General features: G+C 37.2%; 1 protein-coding gene across 1 annotated transcript in view; it reads right to left on the bottom strand.

Annotated features, from left to right (window-relative positions):
- Window positions 1-12081, bottom strand: part of LOC137239558 (zinc finger protein OZF-like) — a 197454-nt gene that overhangs the window by 184705 nt on the left and 668 nt on the right. The gene's annotated exons all lie outside the window — the stretch shown is intronic.

Below are 12081 nucleotides of genomic sequence, written 5' to 3'. Positions count from 1 at the left end.
CTGTGTTTCCAGTTCGTCTGGCTCTACTTTCATTTGTTGCTCGTATATACCGCCCAATAGTGGTGATTGCTTATATAATGGTCATGTGGAGAACATCGTTAATTTATGCGAAACTCATACTGATGCCAACTTCGGTATACTTGGAGACTTCAATCTACCAGATATTGTCTGATCAGATTTTCAATATAATGGAATTTTGACACCTACCAATGTCACGCGTTCTAATGAAATTAGCCTTATAGATAATACCATAAGTTGTAATTTGATTCAAATCAATAATTTATTTAATACTCTCTCGAGGCTACTTGATCTTATATTCGTCGACGAGAATTTAATATATCAACTCTCTGAGAGTACTTTTCCTGTATGTCTATCTGATAGGCATCATATACCAATAGCTATTCATCTACATTACTTTGATGCTATCCCTACGTCATCTGCTTTCGATAATTCCTCTTTCACCTTTCGACCTACTGATTTCGGCGAGCTGAACAATGTATTATTTGAAATTAACTGGGAAAACATATTTCCCTCTAATGACGTCAGTGTTTGTTATGATATTTTCTTATCGAATTTGACTGAAACATTTCAAAGAATAGTGCCTCGTTTTGGGCCCAGGCTTCATAAATTGCCATGGTATAATAAAACTCCTTAAGAGGTTGAAAAATAAGCGTAACAAACTCAATAACTTATTCAAGGCAGATTCAGATAATATCCTTCTCAGAGAACAGTTCACTACCAGTGTGCGTCAATTTAATGTCCTTGACAAATTCCTTTACAATCGCTATATGGGTAGGCTCGAAAATGAGCTTAAAGAAAATCCTAAAGCCTTTTGGAACTTTATCCGATCCAAACGTGGTTCGACGAATATACCGATCTGCATGAGCTTTAATGGTGTACGCTCCTAGTCCCTACCAGAAACAGTTGAGCTGTTTGCTGATTTCTTTAAATCAAACTTTGATGATGCTACTGTAGATCTGAATGACTCTTATTCGCGATCCGGGCTCTATGATCGTCTAGATTTTGGCTCCCTCGTGATCTCCGGCGATGACGTCAGCAACGCTATGTCCTCCCTTGAACCCTCGTTAAAATGTGACAGTGACGGCCTCTGTGCCTTTGTCCTGAAGTTCTGTAGTTTATCTTTGTGCATACCTCTTCGGCATATTTGTATTTGTATTTATTAGGCAATTCATCCCAGCACAACAATTTGACAAAAATTATTTTACAGTGCTAGTCGGTAAAAGGCATAAAATAGGAACAATCTAATCTTGAAACTTAAAGCTAATGACTATGGCTAAGAAAAGGTTACAACAAATAATATATTTAAGAAATAGTAAATAGATAAATAAAGGAATGATAGAGTACATTTGCTTAGAAGGAATCAGTATTTTAATTGTCTAGGTTATTATAGAAACTTGTTAATTCTTTATTGAAGAGCAGAGCATTGCTTATAAGCCTAAGTCTAGAAGGGAGCGAGTTCCAAAGACGTATGGAATTAATGAAGAACTGGCGATCAGATATTAGCATACGATGTCTGAAGTGGGTAAGGAGAACAGATCTAGACGACTGGAGAAAATTTAGCCTCCGATACAGATAGTCAGGTTCCTTCATATATATTAATTTATGTAGCGTGGGGAGCGTTTTAAGTTTAATAAGGTTATCGAAAGAAATGTTTAGCAACCTGTAAGCATGTTGAGAGACGTGGTCAAGTCTTTTCAACCCATAGACGTATCTAGCAATGTTGTTATACACAACATTAAGTTTCCTATTATATACATAGTCACAATTGGAGTAAACCTCACATCCATAAAGGAGTGTAGGTATTAAGTACGCTTTTGCTATTAGTAGACGAATATGTAACGGAGTAAAATATTGTGTAAGCCAGAGTGTACGAAGCATCCCATACACTTTTCCCACTGTGCGGAAGATGTGATCTTTCCATGTCCGGGTCTTGTTAAAAACTATACCTAGATTTTTTGCCGTGTCAACGTATTCTATAATAGTGTTGTCTAAAATTAAATTTTCCATTCCACTTTTATCTAGTGACCTTCTATGAATGACTATACATTTCGACTTCTTAGGGTTAAGACATAAGCCGTTCATAGAAGCCCACGTACCAATTTGACACAAATCGTAATTTAAGTTATTAATACATGAACTGGTACGATCACTAGGACAGCACATATACAATTGTACGTCGTCAGCATAAATGTGAATATTACAATACTTGAGAACACCAGGCAAATCGTTTATATACAAAACAAATAACAGGGGACCAAGGATTGAGCCTTGTGGGACTCCTCTTAAAACACTGACGAAGTCAGACTTTCTGCTACCAACACTTACTGCCTGAGTTCGGTCGGCCAAATACGATCTGATTAGGGCTGTTGCACAGTTGGAGAAATTAAATAGGTTGTCCAGCTTCTTGCAGAGAACGGTGTGGTCGACCGAGTCAAACGCTTTTGAATGGTCGAGAAGAGTCAGGAAAGCAGTAAAATTTTTGTCAACTTGTTCTCGAATATCCTCTATCACCGATAGGAGCGCCGTTTTACAGCTACGATTTGACCTGAATCCAGACTGGGAATCTGTGAGAAGGTTATTATTCTGCACATAAGTATTTATCTGGCAGTGCAAAATTCGTTCGACGACCTTGGAAAGGAAAGGCGGAATAGCTATAGGCCTATACTCCTTGTTTTGCTTGGGGATTAGGATTACCTTAGCAACTTTCCAACATTTGGGAAATACACAGGACGTCAGCACAGAGTTAACCAAGTAGGTTAAGTGAGGAAGGTTTTTAGGAAGAATTATTTTTAAAAATTTCGTACATATACCATCGAACCCCATAGCATTAGACTTTACTGAAAGAATGGCTTGAACGACATCACAATCATCGACACTAGCAAACTCAAGAGGACCAAAATCAACATTAGCGCGAATACAATAATTATCAGCACATATATTGTCAGTTGAGATTGGCAGATTTACAAAATTTATATTTATCTCATTAATGTCTACATCAGGGAGGACAGAAATATCACATTTGGATTTTCCGATACCAATATGTTTAATCGACTTCCAGGTTTCCTTCGAACTCAAAGCAGCACTAAACTTGTTATTATAAAATTTCTGCTTAGCTGACCTAATGGCTTTGTTTGCAGCGATCCTAGCTGTTTTGAAGCAGTTGTGAGCCTCCAGGGTTTTGAATTAAGTGTTTTAGATTGGCACTAAACCAAGGGGTATTATTGTGTGTAGCAGCTTTGAGTTTCACTGGCACATAGTTGTCGAAAAGCCTAATAATATGGTTCTGTAGGAATGATGCCTGATCATCGACCGATGTCAGTGTACGAATCAAGCTCCACTCAACCGACTCCACCGCTGCATTAAGGGAACTGTAATCTATGCTTCTAAAATCACGATATGTAAAGGAACATTGTATGTGTGACGTTTGAAAGTTGTAACTAAGAAATATCAGATCGTGTTTTGAAAAGCAAGATGCCGACAATTGATCGTAGTGGAGCAATTTCAGGGGATCATTCACAAAAAATAAATCCAGCAAAGAAGAATTTGAGTCAGTAAAGTGTGTAGGTGAAGTTAAATTGGCGGGAAAAAGTCCAAGAGACTCCATACTTAGGTTTAGAGTTGAGCCGACGAGAAGGTTGGAGTTGAAATCCCCAGCGATGATTATATTATCATAGCTTATAAGTAGAGGCTCGAGAAATTCAATAAAGCCAGAGAAGTCAACTCCACGATTAGGTCTGTATGCACAGCCGATAAGAAGCCTTTCATTATTTACAGAGAACACGTCTACGAACACATATTCGACAAAATCACTTGGACTAGCACTGCAGCAAAGTTTACATGATAAACTACTTTTAACATATATAGCAACACCACCACCATGACCACGTCTATCAGCCCTGAAAAGTTGATATCCATTTAGTTGCACCAAATCATTTTTGTGACATGAAGAAAACCAGGTTTCGGAAATACATATAACATCTATATCAGAACCCTCAGATATGAAACTCAATTCATCCAGCTTTTTATATAGGCTTTGCGCATTAAGATGGATGACTTTGAGCCCTTTAGTACGTTTGTTGAATACGCGCAACAGTGTATGTAAGCAGTCTTTGGAACTAGACAACCTATAGTCTAGGACCATCACTATATATGGGATATAAAGAATGCTCTGCGATGCGTAACAATAAAAAAAACATAAGTGATTGTTTACAAGTATGATAGGGAGAGATAAAGACAGAAACGAAGAGACTCAAGAACTTAAGTAATATACCATACATAGAAATTAATTTATTGATCATTATTCGTTGGCGCATCATCAACTCGAAAGGAACTCGCGCTTTCTTCGCCGGTATTCTCAAGACGCTCTAGAAAATCCAAGCTATGTATTGCTTCAGGGCTGGCGTTGGCTGTTCGTCTGATATGTACCAGACCCTTCTTAGAAAAAACCGCCACTACCTTCCTTTTCTTCTTTAGACGGATCGCTGCCTTGAAGATCGCATAGTTTTGCCTAGACAGCGAAGCATTTACATAAATCGGAGCATTTGAATTTATGCCCACATGAACTAATTGCAGACCCTTGATGTTTGGATTGTTTTGGCGCCTAAAGGTGCCTATACTTTTTAGCAATTTGTTTCTGTCTGTCGGCGACTGAAATTTGATTATTACGGCCGGATCTGTCACGCTGTTGTCTATTTTCCGTAGCCGAAAAATGCTCATTATAGGTATTGGTTGCAATCTAAGAGTGGAACAGAGGTGATGAAAGACACTTGCTAAGTTTTCTCCTTCCTTAAAGGGAATTCCGTGTACACGGACTTCACTTGCGGCAATATGGCTCTCTTGCTTTGACGCATTGTTTTTGAGTTTTTTTACTTCCTCTTCGAGATAACCAACGCGCTCGAACACACCCTCCAGCTGAGTAACTCTTGCATTAAGCTCACTGACCTCTTTCTTCAGCACCACAAATTTGTCTTCTAGTTTTTTGCATACGAATTCGATGAGCCTTTTTTCCGAGTCAAAAATTTGCTTAGCAATCAGAACGTTGAACTTGGCAAATCTCTGATCCATGCTTTGCATTAAACTAGGAGAGAAGCCGCTGATCCGTTGCACCTTTTTGGCGCTATCAACCTCGTTATTAAGGTCGTCACCACGACGTTTACCATTGACTTGATCCATGGTGTTCGAAAAAAACGGGCCAAAAAATATTGCTCCAAGAAACTGGGTGTCAGCTCTAACGCAGCTTAGATTATTATGACGCTTCAAGTTTAGCATAGACGCAAGCCACAAAATAAAGCTTGAAGCACAAACAAACTTCAGTGACTATAAAACTTTTGGCGGGAAGATACACAGTTGATGAAGGTGTCAAAGAAAAACAAGTTGACTGACAACAACAAAGCAGGAGCACCAATCGCAATATACTGCCAAGTTAGTAAAGTTGAATTGGAGATCACCTGGACAGAGGATCTTACTTTCCACCATGGTTCAACTATATACAGGTTGGCTTATCTGTAAAGCAACAAAATATGTCTGTTCAAATTGTCAAAATCTGTGTATTGGTGTTGGTGCGAATGGTATGGAATGGAAACATAAAACTTAGCAGTTTTTGTATGTGTAAGTAAAATGTTGCCAATGTGTTGGTTTCATTTTGAGTTTGCCATCTCCTTTTGACAATCCCTTCGACCATGCAATGACATAAGTAAAATCAGCTGATGAGATGAGCCAACCTGTACATAATTGAACCATGCTTTCCACAGACAAATGTCACGTTTATTAATGTTTAGACACAGGTTGTAAGAATTAAGACTCACAAACAATGAATTTGAAAATTTAAAGAGGAGCACAAATTACTTTAGCTTTCACACACCAGGGTTGCCAACTTTACTTTATATTCAATTTATCCCTGTCTTCCGGAAGTTTTTTCGATAGGTGGAAAAAAAGTTCCATTTGTCCAATCTTTAAAGCTGGCAATAAAAATGACGTCTCTAATTATAGGCCTATCGCCAAACTAACAGTTTGCTCGAAGCTTTTTGGGAAAATTATAAAAGAGAAGCTAACTTTTGTCATCAAAAGCGTCATTGAGCCGTGCCAACATGGGTTTGTGGCTGGTCGCTCGACTGTTACGAACCTAGTGTCGTTTTCTGATTTCTGCATTTCAGGACGGTTGCCAGGTAGATACTGTATACACCGATTTCACGAAGGCTTTCGATAAAGTATCTCATAAAATCTTATTATTTAAACTGGAATCATTGGATTTCATTCTGTTTTCCTATCATGTTTAAAATCTTATTTGTCGAATAGGTCCTTGTGCATCTAAATTGAAGACTGTAAGTCCCAACCTTTCTTGGCAACATCCGGGGTACCGGGTAGCATTCTTGGCCCTCTTTTATTTGTGCTCTTTATTAATGACATTGGTTCCTGCTTTAACTCGTCTGATTTCCTTTTATATGCAGACGATCTTAAGATTTTTCGTAGAATTAATGGCCCGTCAGATGCAGTGCTCCTACAAAATGATCTAAATAATCTTGTTGCTTGGTGTAATAACAATAGTCTCTACTTAAATGTCAAAAAATGCTTTCAAATGTCTTTTTCCAAGTCGTCTACCCTGCATACCAGGAAGGCACTTTTTATCTCTTTAGTTCGCTCAAAATTAGAATACGCCTCAGTTGTCTGGAATCCTATCTATAGTGGCCACTCTGCCAGAATAGAGAGGGTTCAAAGAAAATTCATTAGATTTTGCTTAGTTTCTATTAACTTTGACGATCCAACCCCATCCTATTACTCGCGATGCATACTTATCAATCTCCAGTCTCTTGAAATCCGGAGAGCTTCGCATCTACTAATGTTTGTTTATGATCTCATCACTGGCTCTTTGGATTGTTCAGCTCTTCAAGCTAAAGTTAATTTTAATGTACCTAATAGGTGTCTTCGTACTTTCTTGCCCTTTTACTTGCGTGTCGGTAGAGCTAACTATTGCATGTTTGACCCGAGTTTCCGCGCACTTGCCGAATTTAATAGACTCTCAGGGAGTTTCCTTCTTGATTTCTCTTTGTCGAGAATTACGTTCAAGTCTTCCCTGGATTTGTGGCTGTAATTTATTTTTATTATTTATTCATCTCATTGTTATCTTTTTTCTTTTTTATTATTTACACGGTAATTACATATATAAGTTTGACTATATAGTTTTTATATCTTTCTATTCATTTGTATCTAGTCTGTAAGATTCTTTTCGATCATAGACTTAATAAACATATACATATACATAAAAACAAAAAAATGAGCAAACAATTGGATTTTGGAAGAGATCGTGTAAACTTATTAGTAAGAAATATAGGTTGAAAGTTTATAGATCCATCATAGAACCGAACTTTTTATATTGCCCTACAATATTCTTTATTGCCAATGAAACACAAGTAGACAGGTTACAAATTATTTTTATTTAATTTATTTATTTATTTATTTATTTACGATCTTGAAGATCTATATAATTTAATAAGGTACAAAGTATTTTTAATGTTTACATATTTGTTTTAATTCATTGAATTTCTTTGACTTCAACTATATAATAATCTATAAAATTATTTACTAAAAAAATTTAACTACTTTACAGGTAGCGCTTTACAGTAGCTGTATAATAACTTTCTGAATTTTTTGGTATTATTACAGTTTTTAATATCAATTGGCAGATCATTATATTCTCTAATTCCTTCGTAGTATATACTTTTTTTATCGAATTCGGATCTCACTACCGGCAAGTAAAAGTTGTTATTGTGTCTTGTTTGATAGCTATGGACCTCTCTGTTTAGTCTGACACGTTCACTTAGGTAATTCGGCAAGTTTCCCAACTTTATGTTGTGTATAAACTTCAATGTGTAGTAAGTGATGTTCTGTTTTACACTAAGCCAGTTTAAGCTGTCTAGTAAATCTTTAATTGGGGTATCATACCGTTTTCTTAATATGAAACGCATAACTTTGTTTTGCTTAATTTGTAGCCTGGATTTTTGCGAATCAGCTAATGCGAATAGGATTGTAGGACAGTAAATAAAATGCGGCTCGATAATGGATCTGTAGACCATTATTTTGTATTGCATACTAATATGCCTCCATGATCGAAACATGAACCCTATTTTTTTGGAAATTTTCCCTTCGATGTATTTAAGATGTTCATCAAATTTTAATTTGTCATCTATAATTATTCCCAGGTATTTTATTCGGGTTACTCTTTCTATAGGGGTATTTGCTATTTTTAGCGACCCATCATCTTGAGTCACTCTAGACCCCATTATCATCCATTTTGTATTTTCTATGTTTATTTTAAGCATATTTTGGCACAACCACTTATATATTGCCTGTAGGTCCGATTGTATTTTTGAGGCTGCCTCATCAATTGTGTTACCGCTTATAGTCAAAAGTGCATCATCAGCGTATAATCTTATTTTGCAGTATTTGATACAGTTTTTAATATCATTTATGTAAATTATAAAAAGAATTGCTGCAAGCACCGATCCCTGTGGCAATCCTATTTCAATGTCCACTTCGGGGGAAATCTTATTTCTTATTACAGTTTTCTGCTTTCTTCCACTAAGGTAACTTTTGAACCAGTTAAGCGCTATGTTTCTAATGCCAATTTTATACAGTTTTCTTATAAGAATATCTCTGTCTACTGTTTCGAAAGCTCTTTTTAGGTCGAGGAAAACTGAAATTGTAAATTGTTTCTACGTTCTACTTTCTTTCCATTCTGCAATTACCAGGTTAAGTGCAGTTTCACACGAGTGTTTTGATCTAAACCCCGACTGCTCCTTTATAATAATTTCGTATTTATTTAAGTAATCCAGCAATTGGTTCTTAACTACAGTTTCTATTATTTTCTCATCGCTAGGTAAGGTATTTATAGGTCGTATCTCCTCTGGTTTAATTGTTCCCTTTACTTTTTCCACAGGTACAATTACTGAGGTCTTCCAGCAGTCTGGAAATACACCAAATTGGAAACTTTCATTAATTACACATGTGTAGGTATATCCTAAGTACTCCATGCTGTCTTTTAATACACCTTCCGTTACTAATTTTTTTCCTCCGAACTTGTTTTTTAATTTCGTTGTAACTCTCATAATTTCTTCAACATCTATTTCCTTCAATTTAAACAAGCTTCTGCTTATCTCCATTTGATTTCCACCTGCTTCGAAGATTTCAATGCTATCTCTGATTCCGATTATGCTCTCATTAAAGTAACGGTTTAATTCAGTTGCTATTTCATAATCATCTTCAATAAGAGCACCATTTATAGAAATTTTTTGAATTTGTGCTACCTCACTACTCAAATTTATAGCGTCTTTTAGACATTTCCACATTAACTTTTGGTTATTAGTATTTCTTGAGATTTTGTTTTCCATAAATATACATAATAAGTAATAAAAATAAATAAACAGTTGATATTTTACCATAGTATGAAATTTGTATTTTATATCAAGCATGGTACATTACCAGCCTACCTAAGTGAAAAGCTTGTTTATGTGAATGAAACCCACTCTTACATAATCAGGGAAAATAATAATTTTAGATTACCTCTTTTCAAAACAGAAATGGACAAGCAAAATATATTTTGCAAAGGCCTGAAATGTTTTAATGAACTACCTAATCATGTTAAAAATTGTGAAAACTTAAACACCTTCAAAAAAAGTTTATTAGAATATTGCAAAACCCTTCCAATAAGATAAAATATTTTGTATCTGTATTTCATGTTACTGATCCTTGAGCGTACATGGCAATCCAAACACAGACACAGAGGAACCTTATGCATCAGGTCAAATACATATATCGCTCGCAATCAAATTGGGAAAGAGTTCCTGAAAATATCGTCCCAGACACACAGTTGGAGTGTTCATGTGAATCACGCATATTTCTACAAAAATAATATATTATAATTATGTTTACATAAAAGCTGGTACAGGGAGAATTGGAAACATGTCCTTTCCAACCGTCCGATAAGAGTGGCTCATTCTACCCCCAGCGGGTAATGGGGTAAGAATATACCCGCGGTAGGCATGCCTGTCGTAAGAGGCGACTAAAATACCAGATTCAAGGGGTGTATAGCGCAACCCTTCAGGTTGCCAGCGCAATATATAGCTTCTCCAGACCCAATTGTCAACCTCACCTATCCGCGGCGAATCCTGTTTCACTAACAGACGAGGCTCTGGCGACCCCAAAGCCTTCGGGGAGCAACCTTATCGCTACAACAACAACAACAACAGTGGCTCATTCTGCTGAGCTGCTAGCTTTTAGGTTAACCGGAATCAAATGCATTCCGACAGCATAAATAATAAAACTGTGTAATCATACGTTTTGGAGTAGGGCAGAATTGAGAACACGTCCTTCCAACCTCCCAATGAGATGACTCCAAGACTCGCCCGTTGGGACCACCAGATTCCGTGCTGATCGGAACCTCATGCATTCCGACACCCCAAATCCTAGAATTCCTATTATTATTAAAATGTATTCATAATTTGTAATTATCTAAGTTTTAGGCTTAAAACGCCGTAATAATAAATAAATAAGAGGTTACAAAATTTGTTTAATCGATGTAAAAAAGATATTTGCATAAAATTGATTCATGCATATTTTTTGGCAAATTGGACTTTTTGTTCTATTTTAAAAAACCTTTTTTTTTAGATTTTGATGTTGCTTTTCCAGAATCTCAGGACGTCGTCGGACCTTTTTGTCAGGAATTGCCCGGTGAAGCCATTACTCAAAGAACAGCACCCAAAACTTGCGGAAGAGGAAAGCACACTCCCCAGGGAAACGCGAGTCACTCTACCTCAACTTCGATCTGGATACTGTAACAGGTTAAACTCTTACCTATCCAGAATAAACCCCGATATACAAAATGTATGCCATGCTTGCAATGTGACCCCAGATGACACTAACCATCTCTTTAATTGTAATGTGGAACCAATGCCGCTAACACCCCTAACATTATGGTCCACCCCTGCTGAAACAGCAAGTTTCCTGGGACTGCCGTTAGAGGATATTTATGACAATTTGTGCTCGGTCGCACCTATTGGATGGGGCGAAGCACTGCTACAACAACAACAACAATTTCAGGACGTTCGGTTTTGTAGGCAAGCTTGCTACCATCACACCACTTTGGGCGATGTACTTACAATTACTCCCCCGACGAACAAAACAAAGGGGTTAGCATTAAGTACATTTAGCCCGAGCACGCTCAAACTATTGAGTAAATGGCTAAAAAGCCATTGGTTGTTGCAGTTGTTGTAGCGATAGAGATACTCCCCGGAGGTTTTGGTCAGTGTTATCGATTTTAATGGGCCTTTGCCGGATACAGAATTCCGGTAACAAGCTCGACCATATCGGGAACGATTTAATATGAGCGCATTGAACCTTCTAGGCCATCAGTTAACTAGCTGATGGATGGGTCGAAGCTGGACGGAAAGGTTGGTGCGGGAGTCTTTTGTCAAAAGTTAAATGTAAGCCGCAAGTTTAAATTTGCTGATCAGTGCAGCATCTTCCAAGTGGAAGTTGCTGCGTTTAAGAATGCGGTTGTTGAAATGTTATCCAATGATAATACGGCTAGGGAATTTAATATTTTCTCTGAGGTCTTGCGTTCAACTAAAGTGCAATCGAGGGTGGTCGGGTAGTGTCTGGCCACGCTTGCGATTCGGTAACAATAAACCGGAAAGGCGGAAAAGTTTAACACTGTCAAAAGATATTTGCGGTTGAAGTTAAAATTTGCATGTGGTTGTAATTTTGTTGTACATAGGAAAAACTTGTTTACAAAGAGATTTTTCAAGTATTTCATTTTGATCCAAAACCATTAATGGCTGAAGGCCGCCAGTGCGGAAAAGTTTTCTGCGTAAAAACACTATAGACCCTTCCCCGGTTTCGGAAGGATACGGGGTAATTTTTCGGTTTTTCGTTAATATCTTTTGATTTTTTTCGACCAGAGATAAGGGTGTTAGAGGCGTTGGTATGAAAAATGTTTGGTGTCATGAGAAAACACGTTACAAGCAAGAAATGTCGGGGTTGATTCTGGATAACTGAGAGTTTAACCTA

The sequence above is a fragment of the Eurosta solidaginis genome, chromosome 2 (genome assembly GCF_040869045.1).
Source record: "Eurosta solidaginis isolate ZX-2024a chromosome 2, ASM4086904v1, whole genome shotgun sequence".
Lineage (NCBI taxonomy): Eukaryota > Metazoa > Arthropoda > Insecta > Diptera > Tephritidae > Eurosta > Eurosta solidaginis.
Note: the sequence above shows the minus strand (reverse complement) of the source record. Positions and strands in the feature narration are given on the sequence as shown.